The following is a 22,128-nucleotide window of genomic DNA, read 5'->3' as shown; positions in this document are numbered from 1 at the left end:
GTTACTTTTCATGACATCTGCAATTTTCTACATAAGCCTTAATGTTTGCAATATCATCTGACTTTAGTGCCAATCCACAAATGGAAAATGGCAAATCAGATACTAAATCTGAATGCTGAAAGTATTACTGAAAAAATAAGTTTTAGAATGTTTCTTCTGCATTTATTTGAACAGCATCACATTTATTTTTTCTAAAAGTAGTATCAGAAATGCATGCACAAAAAATAAGTTCACTAATTTCCTGATTTTCTTTTTAAAATCCTGTCTAATTTTCTGTTTCTTATAAAGAGACATTAAAGGATCACAAGAGAGAGCTGTTATGAAAATACCTGCAATAGTGATAGAAATATTGAGTAGCTCTGAAGTATTCATTTCCAAATAAAAGCTTGACAGTGCGATTTCAGTTCCATAGAGCAGAGTCTAGCAATATTTGAAAATAATGAGAAACAATTACTTGCAGCATTGATAAATATCTTGGGAATATTGCCACAAAGCATTGTGATTTTTTAAGAACAGGTACAATATGTTTTATTTTCAAAGCTAATTTATATCTAAAGTGTATCTTGATCACATAATTCAAGTTTAAAGCAATCACCTCTACAAAGGAAGAGCTGGAATGGAAGGGGGAAACAAATGGAATAGAAGAAAAGGAAAAGGGGAATAAAAGGAAAAGACACAGAGAGAGAACAAAAGCGTATCTAAAACCACTCTCACTCTGTCTTTCTGCAAGTTGTACAAGATGGATGATCAGGAGAGCAATGGAAGAGGGACTGGTTTGGAAGCTTATATAAGAGAGCATGAAACAGCCAAGAGTAGGAATCCTCCCAGAATTTTGTAAGGAGGCTGCTGAGACAGCCAAGAGTGTGCCCTTCCTGCTGCCAGGAGGCACAGCCTGACACTGCTGCACCTCAGTGGCACTACCCTCATCTCATCACTGCTCTTCAAACTGACTGGGTGCACAAAACAGTGTTAGCTGCTTTTTGGGTTGTTTTTTTTTTTTTGGTCTGGCATCAAGGAGACTATGATGGCAATGCTGAGTGTGGGAATCACCTGTGTGATGGTAGAGGGGAATCTATGATTACAAAGGAATTTCTCCCCCCGTTTCAGAGATGAAAGTTACCCAGACTGGGAGTTGCCAGTCCAGCCAAAGTACAGTTCTGGGACAAGGAGAACAGCAGCAAGCTGTGCACAGACCCTCCTGCAAAGGGTGCCCGGAGCCATAGCCTGGCATGCTCCCTCACATCCCAGAGAAAAGCCCACCCAGGCTGTGCAGGTGCAGGGCAGGAATGCAGGGGCATGTACAATGGTGGAGCATGAAGTGCACCTTGCACTAGCTGTGAAACAGCTGAAAAAAATGAAGGGAATTAGGAGTTAACAGAATGAGAGAGAAGGTGGGAAAGCAAGGTTTGTGGGGACATGAACACCATGCCACAACCCTTTTATTATGTTTTGTTCTTGTATAGAAACCTGTATGCCACAGCCCCTGCCTTGTATTAAATAAATAAATCTGGGAATAATACCATCTCTCTCTTCTCTACAAGCTTGACAGGTTTCATTTTAACACTATTTTCACCTCCACCTTCCTGGAAAGTGAACTCAGAAGGTAGCTGCTCTGGAACCTCCTTCCCGAGATCAATCCAAGAGAAAGATAAGTACAAGTAAAAGAAATTACGTGTAGCATATAAAATGTCACTTTTACAAATATATCAGCATAATATAAGTCTGATTTTGCAGGATTTGCAGCCATACATGGACATACACAATTTCGTCCTTCCAGTCACTGAAAAACACAATTTAAAGCAACTTGAACACTGAAAGATCTAACACTTTTTAATTTCTATGTGTATCAGCTGTGCACGCTTAGAAATTTGTCTGTTACACCTGTAGCTCATGAGAGAGCACACAGCACTGAGACCCTGGTGTTCTGCCTGTGACACAGCACGACTGAAAAAGTACATAATTTAAAGTTACAAAAAAAAAAGTACTATAGCATAGCCTTCCTACATGCCTCAGAATATTTTAATATCCCTGATGGGGGTTTCTAAGTGGCAGCTGTTTTAATTCAGACAGCATATTTATAGCCCTTATATCTCCATCTCCCTGTGTGTCACATTCTCCACCAGAGAGGCAGCTACTGAACATGCCTAGACTTTGGTCTTATTTTGGCCCTGTTTGATTCATCTGATCTCTCGGTAGCCAGTAATTATAGCTATATATATAACCTTTAGCTTTCCAGTGATATGTACGGTTACACCTCTCCTCTCATCTGTAAAATCCTTTAGCTGAGTGTTCTGAATTCATTCCTCTTTCGGGGATAATGCATGTCTCAGTGTTTCTGCAAGGGTACAGATCAGGGGCTATGGTGCTAATTTAGCATCAGCATCACTACTGGAGAAACAGTTATACTCTGTATTGACTAATTTTTCTCCTGTGACTGTATTGAACCTGCTCCTCAACCTTTTCTTCACAGAATGCCATCACCATCTAAGTAATACATCATCAGTGCAGTTCACTCTGATGATGTATTATACTAACATATCATTAGTGCAACAGCAGAGCAAGGCGCTTTGATGATGTATTAATGCAATACATCATCGGAATGAGTCACTCCGATGATGTATAACTCAAAAGATGGTACCATCCAGGGAAACATGGACATTCAATAAATCAGGAACAACATTAAAGAATAAAATCTAGGACATCTTCTAAGGAAAAACAAAGCTTCGGAAAGCTTTGAATGAATATAGCACGAGGTTTTCCTTCAACCAAAGGCAAACAAACAAAAATAGAAAGAGATAGAATACAAATTGTCATATTAATTTTATCAGGAATGTAGATTTCTGTAGAGTACAATTACCATGATATTCAAATTTGAATTCTCTTCTGCAATGACACAAGATATATGCAGGGCATTTTAAGTCAGTGAAAGATGATGTGATACAGTTGGTAATATAATCACTCAAGACTTATCATATCCTACCTGGAAGAAGAGAAAAAGTGAAGCAAATGCAAAAAATCCAAGTCTCTCCCCTGCAAAAAAAAAAAGGTTGACACTTTTTTAAACTGCTGAAAGGAGTAGTTAAAATTTAGTGTTAAGATTTACTACACACTTTACATAAATCTAACAAATCAGTCTACTGACAGTAGTGCAAGCAGAAATGGCAAACTTTAAATAAGTATAGCACTGAGGATTAAAAGGCACTTAGCCATAAATATTTATATAAATGTGCTAGTTCTGTAGATATAGTTAATAGAAAAAAAAGCACACATCCACGGATTTACACAACTGGTTTCAACCTACCAAATGTCAAATCCTAAATACAGCAACTACTCATAAGAAAGCTACTAAATGCAATTCTGGGATACTTGCAAAATTTATAAGAAAGTTTAATTAGCAAATTTGAAAAAAAAAAAATCTGAATTTCAACATTCTGAACAAACCTAATATGAAACAGCAACGCTTTACTGGTCAGAGAAAATACGTATTTTGGGGGGGAAAAAAAGACAGAGGTTCTTTTCTCACTCGTCCTTCAGGTTTAATGGCAGGGACAGAAAATAACCACTGTATGAAATATCAGATGGCACTCTGCTTAAACAGTGAAAGACTTCTCTACTGTTACATGTTTATTTTTGGGTTTCTTATTCAAGCAAACACCCGGCTTTTGCTCACACATGCAGACACCCTACCCACCACATACCTTAACGTGCTTAAAAGGGGGTAACTTCCGAGCAAGTCTTTTATACCCTGAGACCTATTGTTCAGCAACAGCTCTGCAAATCCCCCTGCCAGGAGAACAGATAGATTTTTGTTGATGTTGTTTTGTTTTGTTTTAAATTGGCCTCAGCTGCATTTGATTGCTCCAAGCTTGTGGAGATTTTCCAGCTGAGGCCCTGCAATCCCCATTAGGATTTAACTCCTCAGTTTCACTTTCCTCAGCTCCCCAAATCCCAGTTCTGGTGATACAAATAATGAATGTGCTCATATGCATGTGTAGGCACGACAGAGAGAAAGCCTCAGTGTTTAAGTGGTAACCCGGAGCCTTTGTGTTCAGAATGAAGCCTGGTGCTCCCTGCGAGCAGTGATTGCAGAGCTTGCTGAGCCCTCTCTGTGGCCCAAGCACAGTCCCAGCCGAGCTTGCTGGCTGTCATCACTCTGAGCAAAACTCTGGCATTTCAAGTCATCCCAGTCACTTTATGAAAGAAATCATTTTTCTTGAAGCATTTCAAATAATTGCAGTCTGTAGAAGGAAAATATATTTAAAACATATTGGAAACACCCCTGAAGATGGAACAGAACTGGTAAATATTGATGAGAGAAAGGAAGTGGGGCTGCTCTGCAGAGGTTTGTCTCCAAATATCAGCTTACTTCAGCCTGAAACCTATGCTTGGGGATCGCTGGCCCCTCATTCCAGCCCTACACACAGAACCAAAGCTGGAGGTGCTCTGGCACTGGAGAACTTCCCCACGCAGCCCTGGCCAGCTGGCATCCATTACAGAGGCAGTGGCTGCCTCTGGGGCACAGTGCACAGAGCCACAGAAAGAGCAGATCCTCCCTCCCGTACCCCTCTCTGGCTGGCGATAATAATGTGAGTAAATGTCACAGTCTGCAGCAAGTTGCAGCACTGCTGTTTGGGTTTAAAGCCAGGCATGCTGATTCAGAGCTGCAGGCCAGGCTGATGTTAGCCACAGCACAGAGTCCATTCTATCAATAAAACACAGTTGCCCTGAGGGGCATAAAAAGTATATGGGGTTCTTACCTGCCTCACTAGTAGCAAAGAAAGAAAAAAGCTTTCTTTGCTCTTAAGAAAAAGTCCTTTCTATACTCTTTTAGACTGAACCAATCCTGTCCATATTCCTAGGGTGTTGCAGTTCCTTGTATGCACTTAAAAGCCACCCTAAAACTCATGAGTTTTCTAAGTGCTTTTGCTGGCTAACAGCTATAGTTTTCCCCTTCCTTTTGTGTCGTTATTTGTTTATGACACCGTATGAAGTAAAAATATGCATTTTTGTGCAGAAATTCAAACAAACCCTGCTACTGTCTCTGTGTTTTAACCAGTGGGGCCAGGCCATGGCTTACCACGTAACAAAGGGTGTTGAGGCAGTTGTGTCAAAAGAGAAAAAAGTGAGCAGAAATGCTCCCTGTCATGGTATACGTTACACTAATTTAATCTAGCCTCTTTTAATATGTATGAAAGTCAAACTTAGAGGAAAAAATAAAAAAAGGCTGACCTAAAAAAACAGTATCAACTATGAAGTAATACCAAGGAATAAGCCTCCTCAAGTCCCACTTCTTTTGCAGGTGTTGCTTTTTTTTTTTTTTTTAAGGACATAATTCTGTAAAATTACAAATGGAAAAGAAGCCTTTTTCACTTGGTTTAATTCTTAATTGAAAGCATCCTACATGACAATACAGACAGTGGTCAAGAAACACAGATGGAAATCTTAATACCAAAGTCCTTGTCAAATTCAAGTGCAAATAAATTAGGAGTATTAATTATATCATGTGTGAGTCAAGACCTAGTTATTTCTGCTAAATGTAAGAGGACACTTGTTACAGTGGGGATCCTGCAACACGCATATATCAAACCAGGAGTCCTGTGGAAAGGATATATATATGGACAGACAGATTCTTGCTAGCTGTTTCAGAGATGTTTATTTCTCCAGCCGCGTGGCCGGAGCTCTGCTGAGGAACTGTTCCAGTCACGGGACCAAGGGTCCTTCTGCCCGCGCAGGGAACACAAACCAACCCATGGGAACGAGGCTGAGCAGGGGCAGGGAAGCCCCGTGTCTGTGCCCTCAGGGCCCCTCTCCCAGGGCTACACGGCAGGGGGGGGACCCCAACACCTCACCCGTTTTATTTTAATAAAAGGAGAATGAAAACAACTGGACAAACATAACAAGAACAGTTTCAAGACAAAACAAGCCACCCTCCTGAGTCTTTAAATGTCCAATCAGATTCTGTGGAACATCTTAGGGCTGACAGAAGGGAGACAGAACTCTGAGCATGCTTTGTGGGGAAACTGAGGCAGGAGAGGGTTTAACTTCTTCCCTCCCCCTTTTCATCCCCCACTCGGCATTGGAAAGGGATTTTTGGGGAAACAATTGGCAAAAGCACGGTTTTGTGAGGGAAACCATGGGTGAAAAAACGGATTGGGAATACAGTGGGGGTAATAGGACATAGGGTAAAAGGGAAAGGTGGGATTAGGAAAGGGAGACTGTAGGGGGGGTTTACAAGGGAGATATTGTCTAACATGACTACGATTTTTAGCATATATACTGCCTTTCACAGAAACACCATCAGGCCCAGTGACCTGCGATGCTTGTAACCCTTTTCTACCTCGTATAATTTTGAATTCCACTACCTCTCCATCTCCCAAGCTTGGGATGCATTTTTCAGGGTTATTCTTTTTAATAGCAGTTCTATGCATGAATATGTCTTGCTGGTTGTCACACCTTGTTATAAAACCATAATTTTGCTTAACATTATACCATTTTACTATCCCTAAGGTCTTAGTTACTATGATCTTTTCCTTTTTCCAAGTGGCTGCTGTTTTCTGTCTCCCTGCGTCTTTGCTCTCTCCTTCGGCCGCTCCCGTGTTGGAATTGTTGGGGCTGCTGGTGCCTGTGCGCTCTTCCCGGGGTTGCATTTGGGGGCTGCGCAGGCCGGGCCGGGCCGCGCCGCTCAGTTCTCCGCGCGTCGCCTCCTCTGCTCGCAGCTTCGCTGCCAATGCCGGGCGCTGCACCCACATCTCGGCCGGGCCCCCGAGCGACGAACCCCCCACGCCCTGCTCCAGCGCACGTCTCGGCTGGGCGCGGCTCCGTTCCACTGCCACCGCCGCCAGCCGCTGCCCGCACGCCGCCCCTCTCGGCCGGGCGTTCACGGGGCTCGCTCCACCACACGCTGTGCTGGGCCGGGCGGGCACCGCCGGGTCCCGCCGCACCTCGCTCCGCCACCGACACTGCGGCTCGCGTGGCTCCGCCCGCGCGCGGGAACTGCCTCGCTGCTGCTCGCAGAGCGCTCGGTGCACGTGGCCTGGGCCGCACGGTCCCTGCGCCAGGCTTCCCTTCGCCAGCACACAGCTGACATTGCTCAACAGTCTCGGTAACTAAATAATATTCACGGAAATATTCTTCCATCGGCATATATTTTGACTCCAGTATTAACTGTGTCCAAACGGTTTTCCAAAAGCCCTTCGTAAGAATTAAATCCCAAGAAACATAGAAAAAGTTCTTAAACAACCATGCCAGGAAGTGTTTCAGTTCTTTTTGAGCTTGAATCAAGCTAAAATTTACAAATCGTTGTTCAAGAATCATTTTAAGATAAATGTCCATATGCGGCTCTGAGAGCCAAGAGTCTTCCCACGGTTCCTCCATAGTTTAGATATGGAAGAGCAAAGCAAAACCAAGAAGAGGAATCCAAAGTTTCCAGGGTTTACTCACACAAATCAGTCGCTTAGGGATCGGGGATCGTTCTGCTCACAATTCTCCACCATTATGTTACAGTGGGGATCCTGCAACATACATATATCAAACCAGGAGTCCTGTGGAAAGGAAATATATATGGACAGACAGATTCTTGCTAGCTGTTTCAGAGATGTTTATTTCTCCAGCCGCGTGGCCGGAGCTCTGCTGAGGAACTGTTCCAGTCACGGGACCAAGGGTCCTTCTGCCCGTGCAGGGAACACAAACCAACCAATGGGAACGAGGCTGAGCAGGGGCAGGGAAGCCCTGTGTCTGTGCCCCCAGGGCCCCTCTCCCAGGGCTACATGGCAGGGGAGGGACCCCAACAGACTCTATTAACGAGACTGTGGTTTTATATTTATACAGCAGAAACATCTCTACTCCCTCAATCTTCAGGGCAGGAGCGCTCAAAATGAACATATTTTAAGTAATTTCTCACACTTGATCCCTTAGTCCTGATTACCCAGGTCTGAAAATTGCTCAGTCCTTTCCTTCTCACTTTTAAGAAAAGGATTACTTTTTAACTTCTATCTCCCACTTTGTATGTAATCAGTGCTCCTGAAATCATGTTAAAGGACAGCCTCAAATGTAGAGTGAGGAAAATAATCCATAAGCTCAATTATAATGATTTGACTTCTACACCACACTAAAAACTTTCTTAAACACTATGCTCTTGGGTTTGCTGTTTTCTGAGAGGTCTTTTTACATTTTATTAATTTTTTCTTCCAATTAAAACTATTGTAATTTAATGCTAAGAGGTTGCCATTTTATTGAGACTTTTTTCTTACTACTCTACTGAAATCTGGAAAAGAACATTTACAGAGTAAAATGTAACACTCCCTCTTACTCAGCAGTGTTGCACTTCTGACTGAGCACAGTATATAGCTCTAGATTCTATAGGTAGAACAAATTACTTGGCTTTAACGATGAGAAACCTGACTATATATTTAATTTCAAACCATTCTGCAGATAGAATTCCTCTGAGAAAATTTTATTTGGGCATCCAAGCTGGGATGTTAAAGACTGAGTCCTTCAAGGAATTTAGTTCAGAATCATCTTTGTCAGTATGATAGTGTCTTTATGTCAATCAGAAATAGTCTCAAAACAAATTCTTTCTCTGGGCACTTGTATCTTAAAGTTCAAATTAAGTTATTTATTTGTTGATTTCATCTGAACAGAAAATACTAGGGACTCTACCCAAAGATGGCTTTAATCCCCAGGGAGTTAGAGCTGCTATGGGAAGTGTTTACACTTCTCATGCTATTTGTCACACGGTATCTTATTAATGTTTTTCATGTGTCATGGCATCCCGTGGGATGACTCTCTACCTACACTGAACCATAAAATGGCTCTGCTGCTGAAAGCTGTGCTTTGAAAAACTGGGTCCAACAAAAAAGTGTAAACTTAAAGGTAAGAAGAATAAAATGGATCTCCTAATTCCACTTACCATGAATTTCATTACAAGGGAACTCTCTTTGGTGAGTAAACATAACAAATTCTTAAGTTACCATAACAAATTCCCCAAATGGACAAGCATATACTTGGTTCAGTTCTGATTATGCCAACCATTAAACACATTGAAGTGGTTCTGTGGGAACATCAACAAACATCAACATGTTCATGAACTTCCCCACTTTCATAGCAAGAGGTAGACAGCAAGTTTCTGAGACTGCATATTTGTGAGTAAGCTACAGGCAACAGCAATACACACATCTAACCCTGCTAAACTTCTGTAATGCCATCTTAAACTCAGCTGTAATAAATAAAAACCTCTCTCTATTTTTTTTCCCAGCAGTTTTACAAGATGGAAGTGCAAGTACTAATAAAATATATGGTTTAATTAACTAAACTTATGCTGCAGTGTACATTAGAAGTGGATGATTTACAGAGTGTTATCCTCTTCAGGACAGAATAATGCAAACAGCATAATTAAAAGTTGATGAGAAGTGTATTTATTGAGTACACAGGAAGAATAGACACTCAGATTTATGATACACAAAGTGTACCTTTCATTTGCAATATTAACATTTTAAAGTCCAAAGCATCAGCATAATGCATCCAAAGTGTTCTATGCAGCATCCATATAATTCAACCCTGTTAAACCTCACACTGCTGATGGTAAATTATGTGACCCGAACATATACAAGTGTAACATGATATATTGTGATATCATGATTATGTTCATTGAGATGTCTGTGGATGCAATATATCACATTTGCCTGTCTGTAAGTACATGTGAAATAGTTGAAGGGCCATTCATTTATTTGTGACATGAGTTTCAGAGCCATTAGTCATAGACCCATCAGTGTAAAAGAAGAAGTCACCATTTAATTTTAATGAAAGTAGTTTTAGAAAATTCTAGCTAGTATTCATGTAGACCAGGGCCTGTTGAGCCTTGGGTATTTGATATATTATTTTGAGAGTTCAGAGAGTGCATAAACATTCTAGAAGATAAAATGTATATTAACACCCTGGGAATTTTCAAACCTGTAAGTTAGGTAGACACAACCTCACAAGACACTTTTCTGTCCTTACATCCTCCAACATTGTCCTATTTGGAAAAATCCATTTTCTGAGGTGCAGAGGCAGATATTATGAACAATACCTGTTACCCAAACCTCAACACAACTGAGTTTTTTAGAAGACACACACATATCATGTACCATAGTAAGGCTTTTTGTCAATATCTAAATGATCAGGTAAATATGCTCCCAACCAGTTGTAACATCTCAGTTATGAAATGAATTTTTGATTTTTGTAAGTATATTGTATTTTGAACAGTTTGATGCACAAAGAAACTTATAATGGGGGTTTGAAGATCCATGTTAAAAAAATAATTGTGGCTACAGTTCTAAAACCAAATTTGGAGGGAGGGAGCAATTTGTAGGAAAAGAAAAATAAGCTTCTTCATATAGCACCATCTTAATATATACATTCTCTTCAGAAAATAACCTTTGGAAAGGTGAAACTAGATGAAAAACATCTGCCAGTCCCTTATAATTAGGAGTTTAATTCTTTCTGAAAACTTTCTTTAACTCCTCTCCCAATTTAAAATGTATTTACAGAAAAATGTTTGGGGTCATTCTATGAACTCAGCAGAAATGGCACACAGGTCTGCTAGCAGAGATAAAAATAGTTATTTTGCAGTTTTTCCATACATAACATGATTTTTATGAAAAGACAAAAGGTGCCGTTGCCCTCTAATTAGAACTTTCATATTATCCACATGTAAACACATGGGAGCGAATTTACTAGAAAAATGGATGGCCAGATTAAAAGCACCAGTATTTGTTTCTCCCCTTACCAATGCTCAGCTGTGAACTTAGATTTTGCAATTATGTGAAGAGGAGCATGTAAGTTTGGATAGGTCCACTACCACTACCAAGTACTTCTGTGGTCTCATATTTGTGTACACAATCGTCCCCACATGTACTCTGGCCTCTGACCCCAGCCCTGCTTTGTGTATGCTTGCAGTTAAATAGCATTTTAAAGCTTTCTATAAAGGTGGCTAAGTAATCACCATGCCCCAAACTCTACTGTCCTTCCTTACAACAGAAATATGAATGGCTAAAAATATACACCAGATTTTAACTAAAGACAATCACTTTTAAATTGATAGAGCCTCATTATAAAGTAGTTACTAAATACTAATTACTAAGAATTTTTATTTCTGTCTCTGCCGATAGCTTGTCAGGGGCAATTCCCTCGGAAGTTTAAAAAGAAGGTCATTTATGAATGATTATTTCAACTTGGATGTATGTGGAGGTTTATTTTCATTGAGGGGTGTATGTGTAATTGCATAAGACTAACAACTGGGTCAGGAAGAAAAATGTACCACAGATATCAGGCTATGTACTTCCCAGATAAGAAAACTGGGATTACCCCTTTACTATATCTTCATTTTTTTCATTGTAGTTTGCAGGTAATATAAAGAATAATTTGTGGTTCTGGTATGGATTTGCTGTGAAACCTTGGGAAGAACACTTGAACTCTTTGTATTTTAGTTTCTTAAGTTGTAAAAACCAGATGACTTGCATTAATTTATTTTCATCACTTCAAATTAACCAACAGGCAAAAAATCTCTGCGCCTTTTAAATATTAGTATTACAAAAAATATCAATCTTATTGCAATGATAATTAACTTACTATTTTCAGCCACGGTTCCTATTCGGCACAAAATAAAATAAATTAAAAAGTCACTAAACTAGTGAACAGCCTCAGCTAAATTTTGTAGAATGAAAGTACTATACATTTTTTTTTCACAACCTGCTTTCTTACCCTTTTTTAGCACTTACTCAGTTTTGGTTAAATTATTTTTATACTCTTCAGAGATATAAGGATAAAGATGTTCAAGTTCAGATTACCAATCAATATTGAGACTTTAAAATTAATTTGTTGACTTTTACTGGGAACAGTCAACACCAGATACCTAACCTATATGAGCTAAGCTCACTTTTGCTTAACGGGAAATGTCTTCTCAAGGGCAAGTCCGGATATAGCAAAGGACAGAATAAATTATGTTCAGTGATGGTCCCTTTGGGATAAGGCTAATTTTTCCTAAAGTTAACTGTGAAATGCATGTATATTAATGCAGCAGCTACCTCTACATAATTTCTCAGGATAATACATTTTCTCTTGGAAGTAGTGTCCACACAGCCATTTTAGTGGAATAATATGATCATGTCTTTTTCTGAGGTTCTGACATTTCTCACAAAACAGACCCTTAATTAAACAGAGATGCCAAAGTTTTGAAATTTACTATTACTCATTCTACTTGCATGAAGTTTGGCATGAGGAGGCAGGTTTATAGAAATCTTTTTCACTTAATTTTCTTATGTTAAGGGCCCTTTCCAAATTAGCTTTAAATAAATTGTACTTTGGCTATGACAGAAACACTCGGATTTCCATACTTTCCCTTCTATTCCATGGGATATCAGTCCTGAGGCTCAAGTAAGGGTTAAGGTATCCTGATTGAGATTTTTTTTTATGATGTCAGATGGTTACTGCATTGTAAATTATGTTATCACATTAGTGTAATTCAGGTGGGAATATAATTTAAACACAATCATTAGAAGTAACATGAGTTCAGATGGTGAGCAATACTTTTATTTTTATTTTGGTCAAAAGAGAGAAATGGTCCAAAAGAACACAAAAAGATTCAGGCACTTAGTATTTTTCTGACAAAGGTCTGTCGCAAATGTGAACTTGGATATGAATCTTAACATTATGACTGGCCCTTGCCTGCTTTTCAGACTGCAAAAAAATTGCTTTTACTCTTTGAAAAGTTCAAACTCAGCTTCACACCCATTTCTGACAAAAAATTAATTACAGATATGAACTCAAGCCCCAAACTCTCTTTATCCTCTCACTTCATCCTTCCTCACGTATCTGGGTTAGATTTGTTTGGCTCATTTTTTTGTGATTGCACAACAAACCCAGCCACGACTGTGTTATATTCTTCCTATCACTCTGTAACAGGTGCTGAGCACACCTCCTGCTGTGATCCCACAGAAAGCAAACATCAGGCTGGGCTTCTACTCCCTATATTTCTTCCTATTCCAGTATCACAGAACACCCTTTTGTGAAAGGACAAGGCTTCTCAACCAGAGTCCACTGTGATTTTTGGAAGCAGCAACCTTATGTGATGCATGCTGCCTTCCCTTCTTGTAGCATGGTCACAAATGTGTCCAGGGTCCCCAACCTGACAATCCATTATAAATGCATTCCCAGCTAGAGAGGTGAACTAAACACGACATGTACTTCAATCCACTGATTCATCGGCACTTATTCTTTTATCAAAAAGATTTCAGAAGGGGAAAAGGAATAGATTATGAGCAAGCTTGTGAAATGAAAATATTTTAAACAACATGGCTAGGAAAAACCTCCCTTGCAACAAACTCAATAACGAAATAATGCTAATTGTCTAAAATTAGACCTTCCAAAAATCTAAAGGATATGAGCATCAGAGCACTTCTGAATGAAGCTGAAACAGGTGAAAGTATCACAAGGTGGGAGATAGAGCTAAATGTGTCTTTTCTTCCTAATTTATGAGCTTAATTTCCTTAAGGCCACTGTGTGGCTATGGCGACCCTAACCAGTAGCAAAACTGAAAGGAAAACAGAAGAAAATGAAGTGAAAGAGTACTGGGGAAATAAAACAAGCAGGTCCTCTGCTTTGGTGAGTTGCTGGAAGTCTGTTATCTTCCGCCTACCACTGGAGAGCTGCCGACGGTCGGTCAGTGGGAGACGAGCACCAGAAAAGAGTTCATCCACTTCAAAGCTTGCCAAACAACCCTACCACCTTGAGTAACCGACCTCCTCTTACTCAGGCTCCCTGCAGCTTGTGTACATTCAGCTTTTCACTTTCAAGTGTATCCTTCACCAGTTGCTGCAAAGTCCATTCCATCCCACGCCAAAATTTTAAACCCAGGGAACTGCTGTGGAAGGGAGAAAGCACATTTCCCTTTGTTTTGGGTTTCTCCCTATAGGCTCAGCCAGCCTAGCAGATGGTAGTACATCAGACCTTTTATTTTTTTTTTCCTTCTGATGCTAAGCATGATTTACAGGCTTGAGTTATTATTTATCATTATTCATTTTCTGTCACCAGTGCATTGAAGGTTAATAGAAATGCCAGCATGCTCACTGATTTACTTAGTAAAATATTTGTTCCAAGGTTTAGGTCAGATGATTGGTGTCTGAGTGAGCTTGAGGTTTATGCATTATGAAAAGCAAGCTGACTTGACCTTGAGCCACTAGCACCAGCACTATATATTACTTTAGTGGAGTGACCTTCAGAGCCCCAAGACACACTAGATGTATTCAACACATGTTTTCTTCTCCCATACTACTGACATTGTATACATTCCAGGTGAACTTATGTAACGTAAGATGATACTCACTTTTCATCTAATGAATTTAAGTAGAATGACACATTCAACTAAAACCCCCTACCTCGGAGGTAACCAACTACCTTTGAATCCCAGATGGACTGAGGCTCAACAAGTACTTCTAGCTAATTGACACACTTTGTCACACAGAGCATCTGGTTCACAAACCCACACAGGATGCAGAGGGCCTGATTCTGAGACTAATCACCCTGGTATTAGTAAGGAGTAACTCCAGTGTCCACGGGATTAAGTGAGAAAAATATAAAGCCCATGGGTGAAAATTCACAAATTGGCAGGATTTATGCCTGTATTATACTACTTAATACTTGAGTTAATAATCCAGCCCTGCATTCCACCTCTTTCCTGTGTAAATGGACCCCTAAGTGTGGTGTGGTGTTGTCAGACAAGAATAAACATATGCAAACAATGGTTAAGGAAACTATTTTCTTACCCTTTATTTTCACATTGGCCCAGTCTTCTTTCTATTCTCACTTGTGCAGCAGTATATAAGTATCTTCAGATGATTTCTTTTTATTCTATTTGCTCAAACAAACAATGGCCACTATAGCCAAAATGAAAAATCCTAACAACGCTGAGATTTAATATTATTAATTTGAAAGGCTCTCAGTTTGCTGTCAGCTACACTGGGACAAAGCCAGACTAATTCCAGACTCTTTAGTGGATCTACTCCAGATTTACATCAGCAAAAATAAGAGCAGTTATTTGGCACAATATATGTACATTTTTTTTTCCAGCTTCTCTTTAATTCTTCCCAGGTATCAACCAGAGAAACATCATCCCTAAGAAGAATTAAAAGCAGAACCTTTTGCCTCCATACCCTATTAAGACAGAAACACCTTCTTAATTTTTCACTTCCCCCATACATGACATTTGGAGATAGCTGAGATTTATATAGGCAGATTTGGCAGCTTTTTCATATTTACTTACACTCAGAGATAAATCAAACCCAGGGCACTCTCTCCAAGAACAAGTTATTTGTTATCTAAGTAAGTGTTAGTGGATCAGACATAGGAAAGGTATTTCTATTATAACTGTGTTGTTTGGCTATGATTTACTGTGGTAGATGATAATATTTTTTATTCTTGATTATACAATGTATTCTCTTATTGTCTTATGTATTTCAACATAGTTAGTCACTAGGAAGGCTAGAAGGAGAGGGAGGTGGATTGGTATTTGACACATTAATCAAAGGAAGGAAACTGAGCCCCATCAGCAGAAGGAGAGAAAACTTAATCCTGCTGTTCAATCAGAAACAATTAAACTCATGTGGGGTCTGCCAAGAAAAAAAGGCACTTCTAGAGAAAATATGGGTGAAATTTAATTTTTTCACTTGATATCTGCATTAATCCTACAAAAGTCTCTGAAAGGAAAATGTTTAAATACTCCAGGTAGTAACTTAACACTCTTTTACCCTCCACTCTGAAGAAGAAAGAACTCAATGAGAAAAACACCATTATGTTCTCAGGGTGCCCCAGTTCTTTTCTTACACTTCTTTCTTACCTAGGAGTAATAGACTCCTCCTCCATAAGCAGGCTTAAAATTTCCCCAAGACCACATCTTTTTCATATTTCATCCAAGCTGATGTTGTTTCTCAAACAGAGAAATGTAGGACTGCTGATCCCAAGAATTCAAATAGTGGTGAGTTACTCGTCTTTTAAAAAACAATAATAAAAATGTGTGACTTCTGTAGCAACACTAGAAGCAATCTTGTGGAGGGGCACAGGACTTGTTGAATTTTAAGCTTTACTTCAACAACAAAGAAAATCAAAGCTATTACAAACCTAATGTTATGTCCAAGAGCAGAATTTTGTTGAAGTCACATAATCTCATGGTAAGACTATGTTAGATGCACATCTTTAGTCGAGAATTGTGTAAAATAAAAGGAATTCAGCATATAGTTATACAGATCCTCTAGCTCTCCATGGAGCCTACACCATCATCATCAACAGAAGAGTTACCATCACACCTCATAACTTAGCTGGTACAAAGTCTGGTGCTTTGGTAGACAATAGTCCCAATGCACTGCAGGAGACAGCACTATACTCACATGCCTCAAATTCATCTTTCTTTTTCTTCAGCAGGACTTATTTACCTCCTCTTTTCAGCCAAAGAAAGGTTCATTAACCTGCTTACATCATGGTACATACTAGGTCTTGCTATTATAAGTAACTACCATGCCCTCAATTCACCTTTTCTTGTGTTCTCTCTTTCCTTTGGTCAGTTTCCTGCAACTTCCAGAGCTGATCTAGAAAGACAGAGAAAAATAAATATGCACCAAGAACCAAAATATTTTTAAGCACACCTATCTACCAAAGCCATAAAGTATGATAGATGCTTTAAAACTAAATGAATGTTAGTCTGGCTGCAGCAGACACCACAGAAGACAAACCACTCCTCTCAATAACAGAAATGCTAGGGAGAAACTCATATCCTGTGCACTCATGCCATATTATTTACTGTTTCTATTAAAGCCATTCAGAAAAATCCCTTCAGAAACAATGCTGTGTAAACTCCCATGAACAGTCACTGCCCTCAAAGCTCATGCTCCAAAGAGAATAATATTAGTTCCTCAGTTCTGAGCTAACTACCTAATGAAGGCCAGGTTTTCAAACCCTCAATGTCCATGATATGTACAGTCAAGGATCTAGATATGTTGAACTAATAAGACTTTTTTTCATCTATCCTCCCCACCAACCCTTCCCTTCCCTCCTCTGCCCACCATCAGGCTGGCTTCTTAACTAACTCATGATAGAGAACTGAGCTTCAGAAAAAATCTGTCATTGTTTGAACATGCTGGGCCCTACTGACAAGCTAGATCTAAGAAACAGAAAGAGTGATACAGCAAAAGAGAGTGTTAGGTGAAAGGCAGAGAAAACCCAACTACAATATGAATGGCAGCTTATTAGACCTAAAGGAAAGAGGAGGAGCATCTTTAAAAATTTATGTGCTTATGTAAATCAGTCAGCCAGTAATAAAAAAAAGTAACCAAAAAACTCATCAATTACACTGATGTCTGTGAAACTCTTTCATCTACCTACTGAAGCTAAGTTCTTGCCTCTTCCTCACCTTCCTGTTTCTCTGCATTGCATTACTCCACTAAGACCTCTGCTATGTTTGTAATTCAGATTTAGAACACTGTACTTTTGAATACCACGTGCTTAATCTAAAAGGATGCTTACAGTCGTTCATGATGAAAACTTGTCATTACTGTATATAATCAGCCCAAATTAGCCAAGTTATAATGAGTATGTACACTTTCAATGGTCTCAGTAGTAAATAGTCATAAGAGCTTGGAATTTTAACATGCAACTTCAAGCAACAGATGAAAACACATAGTACTCTAAAACACAGAGGATAAAATTAGATAATGTCTCCCATCATGAGCTAAACCAAGGTGCTAAAGTCATTGGATTCTGCACTTCACCTCTACTGAAAGCTATTTTCAGGCATTTAGAGGATAAAGAAGCAACAAAATCTCAGTAAGTAGAGCCATTAGTTTACACTGCATTTGCCTTTCAGGACTACAAAATAGCTCATAGGATTTTCCTTTATTTCTTTAGTGATCATTAAATATACCTAATAAAACTGATTATTTAAAGCCACTTAGGAATAAAATAAAAATTACTCCTGTGTTTTTGTTAGAAGCACAAGTGATGATACAAGACATCAAGTAATAATTGCTTCTTGACAAACTCTCCTTCTTCATGAACTTAAAATCTGTTACTTGTTTCAAGCATAGTGGTTGCTCACTTAGCCATAAGTTTCCTATAGTAACATCAATTATATTGGCAGTTGGAATAGAAAACCTGAATTATTGGGGTGGCATTGCAGATGACAGTGAGTAAATTAAACTAATTTAATTTGACATTTCATGTTAAATCTCTTGTTTGTAAAGTCCACTTACCCAGGGAACTGAATTTCTCCAGAATGGGGGTCAGTAAGAGTTCTGCAGACCACATAATGATTGCTCAAGCACTCTTTCCAGGCTAAATCAAACTGAATTTACCTTTATGCTTGAAATCATTCTTATGAATACACGGAAAACATTGACACTTCCTCTCTATTGAAGAGAAAAAGTGCACAGAATGATCTAAGGCATGAGGGCAGTGAAGTACTTTCACTAGAAATGCAGAAGCGTAGAAAAGAAAATGATGACAGCAAGACTGCTGAATGGCTCCAGAATTGACCTGCAAAGATTCTGACAAAATCTTACCTTTTGAAGAACTTCTGTGAGCAGAAAAAGTGGATCATTTGGAGCAAAACTGAGTTCAATTTATATACACTATAGTCTAACTGAGGAAGTATTGTTTAAACATAGCTCCTTGTTTTCAGGCCTTGCTGGGCCGCAGAGCAGAAACAGGATATAGTTCTTAATGAGATGTGAAACAGATGGTCTCTTCCCTCAATAGTACTGAATTTCCATCGCCCTTCCTTACAGACAATCTCCAAGTGCTTAAAAAGACCTTAAAAATGCGTTAATATGGACACCACCTTTGCAGGGTGAGTGTTCTCTGTCCCTCTGGCCTGGGGAGCTGTGATGACAGACACGATGATTCCCTGGCAGTCACTCAGCACCATCCCTTCAGCAGGGCTTGGAAGGGAATCCAGCTCTCCCAGCTTTGCACCGCTGCACGCTTGGGCTTTGCACGCCACAGATCACTCCCCCTCTTTCTGCCATTCTTCCTGCTAAAACACTGAGCTGTATATCCAAAATCTGAAAGTCTTTGTTCCTTAAAAGCTTGATTGAACTAATTATGGCTCTATTGTCATGATCTGAAACAATGTACAGACACAGCAGACAACATTTCTGGTTTTAAGTATGGTAAATGTCAGTGTTTATGTTTTTGTTAGCTGTCCTAATTATCGTGTGTCCTCTAAAACTCTCTGTTGTAATTACCACTCACCATACTGACACCTACTGCTAAGGAGAGAGCTGATCAGCTGCAGGATTTCTTTATTCCTGGACCCAGCCAACAAACTGCATGTGACACCAACAGATGTTTCTGGTTTTAAAACAGTGGGAACTTCATGAACTGTTTTCCCCAACCTCCCAGGAGTAAATGCCACCATAGTTGAAAAGTTGGAAACATTTGTCAGGCGCTGAACAAAGCTGTGAACGAATGCTACAGTAATTTACTACTTCTATAGTCCATTTTTTTAAAAAAGAGATGACGAGACTACAGAAGACCATTAGCAAAAGCAGTACTGTGGGGGTTTTGCCAGTACAGGCTTTGTGCTATCCACATCTGTATTACAGCACATGGAGAAACAGCTAAGGAGAATATCACTCTAGAGAGTGTTTGTAACTTGGTGTCTTTTGTAAGGGAATGCCCATTAACTCGCAGAGCTGTTCTGAATTGTGTTTGCAGCATAAAGGGAATAGCTTGGCTCAGATTCCATAGCTGTAACTGTCCAGAGAGAGGGGAGAAAAAAAAAAATCAATAAGTTCAGTGTAAGCAAGTCAGAGCAACCTTTAAAATAATAAGACAAATCAATTTATTTCACAAATGTCTTTATTTCCAAATGCCATTGTTTGGTACTTTCTGCTGTCATTGCCCATGACATTTGAGAAAACTTGGCTCTTAGTCATTTAGGTGCAGCAGAAATTATCATGTAACAGCCACGTGAAAAGATTATACATTCACCTCAGTGCAGATCTGCTGTAACAACCTTGTCTTATGGGGTAAAGAGTGTTTAGGAGGCGGGGGAAGGCAAGAAAGACAAGTTTTAAATATGGACAGAAAAGCCCTACTTTATTGCTATATACAATGAAAAGTAATTATAGAGAAAAATGAAAGCTGCTTCTTGCTGTTAGCAGGAAGAATAAGGGAATTCTGCTCCTTTTTAAAGCTTGGAGTCCATTTTGATATAATTGGTTCCAGAATTATTTATGACATTAATTGCTGCATTATCGACTGCCTGTCAGCTCTTCTGGCAGTTAGTCCATCTTTCTTACCACAGAAAGCCAGCTCAGCCCAAACTAGACTGACAAGCTAATTATACCCATCTTCCCCTTCAATGACAAATGCTGCTCATCGGAAACCTTTCTAGAAATAAGCTTTCATTCTTTCCCCTTTTTCCTGAGCCAGACGCAACCAATATCTCAAGGTACAGATCACAGCTGAAACTCTGCTCACAGGGCTATTAGCTCTGAACATCTCACTTGAGCCAAAAAACCTAAGCATCTTATGTTATCAAACTGTATGTCATTGCCTGATGCTAGTTTTCAGTGGATGTGCACTGGGCCATAGCTGTCACTCAAAGCCGTGGCAGACGGAGCAAACCTGACTGCATTAGCTGGGCCCCTCTTAGCAGCTGAGGCAGGACTCTGACCGCCATTCCAAGGCTCAGAAGAAAGACTTTGTATTTCCTTCATGTAAACTTCCAGAATCAGTAATTTACAGCTTTTATTTCCCTTTATTCCACAAATGAAGTGTGACATTGCCCAGAAAAAAAAGTTCCTTTGGAACAAGGAAGTAAAGAGTACTGCTGTGAGGGAAAAGACATCTCGGAAATAAGGGGAAATGCCAGAGGAAAAGAAAGGACTTGGTTCAACATAACACTGTTGCCTCCATCAGAGCACAGGATCATGTTAAAGCATCCAGGAGCCCTGGATGCTCACCTTTTCAGGGACGGTGCCATTGGCACATAATGTGAGCTGGTTTAAACTCTTCTGCACCACATATCCCAAAGTCAATTCCTCTTTTCCATTTTTCAATATTATATATATATAAATACATATTATATTTTTTTCAATATTTTCTTTGCAACCATAAGGGATTTAAGCATCTCTGGGTGAGTTTTTTTGGTTTTTTTCCCAAGATTAGACACTAGAACACCTACACTATGACAGTTTTTACCAGATTTGGGTCCTGTTTACATAGAGGCCAGAGCAGTAAAAATTAGGATGATCACACAATACCACCCTTGGTATGCACTCCTCAGTATCTATTGATTTGCCCTCCGGTTCAGCTCTTTGTTGAAGAATTCAAAATGGATGTGCTGGCTGGCAAGAGGGCAAGAAGTCAATATCTCTTCTGAATGGAAACAACCATATATGTACCATATATATACTATGTACAGATGATACAGAGTGAACTCAGTCTAGCTTTTTCAGAAAAGGTTCAGCACTAGCAGGCCCCCCTCACAGGTGGTCTCCAAATAAAACCAAAATACTGAATTATACCTCTGCCTAGATGAAACTCTAAGATAGCTAATCTTACCACTACCTAAACCTGCCATCCAATGCATTCAATCTGACCGCCATCAGCAGCACTAAATTTACTGAAATTGTACAATGAATTTCAATTAAATAAAATGGAGGTCTATATTTCAGCAGGCCTATAGTCAAAAATGGTCAAGGACATTGCAATTGCTGTGGTAACTTCTCATTTCATGCAACAGCACAGTAGGAAGTTGCAGAGACCTGGAAAAATGGTAAGAATGCCAATTAAAATGACCACAGGGCTGCCTTGATTTACATTCTTTCCTTTTATGTCCTTATTTCAGAAAACACCTGCAGTCTGTTGCTTGGACTGAACAGGCTCCTGGTATGGCTTTTTCTTTGTGAATGCCAAGCAGACAAGTAAAGTGGGGGTTGTACTTAAGAGTCTCGTGCATTTTACACTTTTTCTAGGTAAATTCCATGGGAAAAGCAGCAGATAAATTGAGTCTGAAGCTTTACAAATTGGTTACTTAAACCACTCCACACCTATAAATTGTGTAGTGCTCTAGGTCATTTTTCTTTAGACACTTTCATG

General features: G+C 39.5%; 1 long non-coding RNA gene across 1 annotated transcript; it reads right to left on the bottom strand.

Annotated features, from left to right (window-relative positions):
- Nucleotides 1-256: 256 nt before the first annotated feature.
- Nucleotides 257-3,812, bottom strand: LOC120410194. The gene is made up of 3 exons (XR_005602151.1): nt 3,699-3,812; nt 2,981-3,030; nt 257-420 (listed from the first exon to the last, which is right to left on the bottom strand). It is a non-coding gene; the product is annotated as an uncharacterized LOC120410194 (long non-coding RNA).
- Nucleotides 3,813-22,128: the final 18,316 nt, after the last annotated feature.

This window comes from Corvus cornix, chromosome 6, assembly GCF_000738735.6.
Source record: "Corvus cornix cornix isolate S_Up_H32 chromosome 6, ASM73873v5, whole genome shotgun sequence".
Classification (NCBI taxonomy): domain Eukaryota; kingdom Metazoa; phylum Chordata; class Aves; order Passeriformes; family Corvidae; genus Corvus; species Corvus cornix.
This window is presented reverse-complemented; position numbering and strand designations above follow the sequence as displayed.